The following is a 1,770-nucleotide window of genomic DNA, read 5'->3' on the forward strand; positions in this document are numbered from 1 at the left end:
TTCTTCCACCCAGGTCTCTCTGGACCACTTTGCTGTCCTCATTGGTGTTCACAACACCTTCCAATTTAATATCCTCTGCAAATTTCATTAACAGACTGTTTACTCCCTCTCTCAGGATCATTAATGGAGATGTCAGATAAGATCTGACCCAGTGGTGGGTCTGGGCAGCCCTGCCCCCACTCCCAAACCCCATCCCTCCGCCCCTTCCCCCAGGGGTCCCCTCCTCCACCCAGGACCCTTGGGACCTGCCCCCTCCTGCTTTCGGCCCCATGACAAGTGCTTAGGGCCAAGTCTGTTTGAATTAATTTTGTAAGATTACTCGAGGCGCTGTATCAAATGCTTTGCTAAAAATCAAGATATATTACCCTGCCTGCATTTCCTTCATCTACCAGTCTTGTAATTCTATCAAGAAAGCTATCAAGTTTGTCAGGCATGATTTGTTCTTTATAAATCCCCACGGTGCCACGTGGGGCACAGAGTTCCCGCGTTTTCTAAATGTTTAGAGATTCCCTCTTTGTGTTCGCTCCTTGATTAGAGCTAGAAGGCTGTGAGCTGGGGTTCGTACAGGGAGCTCATCTCCTCCTCTGGGATGGGGAGCCGGGCACTGCTCTCTCCTTCCCTGGGTCTCTGCGGGGGCCAGTGGCTTGTTCGGTGCCCATCAAGTCCTTGCAATGTGCTGCGGGCCCCAGGCTGGGCACCTAGGGTGGAGAGGGACTGAGGGCCTGGGGCTCTCCCTCGGGGGTTTTGGAGGCAAGATGAGGCAGAAAGACAAGTCTGATGCTGACATTTCATAGGTATCGTTAATTGAGTGATTGCCTTGAACCAGGCACAATGCTAACATCTCATTTAAGCCCCTCACCTGTCCCGGGAGGTGGGTGTGGGCCCCCCCCTCCCCGGGTACCTGCGGCTCAGGGAGGGTAAGCCTGTCCAGGAACCAAAGCCTGGGTTTCACCTTCTGCTGTGTTGCTTCCTACCACTCAAGGTATAAGTATAGGGTCAGCACGGCTAAGTGGGGTGGTTCAGACAGAGTTTTAGGAGGTCGGAGCAAGGAGGAGGGGAAGCCTTCAGGCAGAACTTGGGAGAGGTGAGGACCACACACACAGTGCCCCATAGCCTGAATCTAGTTCCCCATCCTGCCGCTTCTGAGCTGTAGGAGCAAGTCAGTTAACTTCTGTGAGCCTCTGTCACCTGTGACATGGCCGTAGTCCTTACTCCCAAGCTTGGGGAGAGGGTCAAAGTGGTGCACGAAAGTTCATAACATGGCGCTAGACCCTTAGCGAGCAGCCATTGTGTCTTATCAAGGTCCCTGTCGATATGGGGGTGAGACACTCATCCGACTTCATGTTCCCAGGGGGTGGCTCTCCCTATCACTTTCTCATCCAGAAGAGAGACGGGTGACGGGTCGAGACACACCGGCATCCTGGCATGGGGTGGGGGGCATCTGTGCAACCAGCTGTGGGCTGGCAGTAAGTTCCGAGATTCGGGAGCAGGGAGACCTTACCCTGGTCTTGAGCCCACACCCTAAGCCCCATTCCAGACCATCTCAGGCCAGGAAGTAATAAAGACATTCTTTGGTGTCCTCCTGGCTGCAAAGGATTTGGACATTCCTGAGCTTTCTGGCCCAGCAAACACACACTTCCCTCTCCTTGCCTAGCCGGAGCGTTTTGGCTGTGTCTCCGGTGCCAAACTGCACCAGGCATGTGCACACCCATTGTGTCTCTTCTAGTCTTCTTGATAATCGTCCTTTTGGTTATTTGTCTGGGGAGGGCG

The sequence above is a fragment of the Crocuta crocuta genome, unplaced genomic scaffold (genome assembly GCF_008692635.1).
Source record: "Crocuta crocuta isolate KB4526 unplaced genomic scaffold, BGI_CrCroc_1.0 scaffold330, whole genome shotgun sequence".
NCBI classification, from domain to species: domain Eukaryota; kingdom Metazoa; phylum Chordata; class Mammalia; order Carnivora; family Hyaenidae; genus Crocuta; species Crocuta crocuta.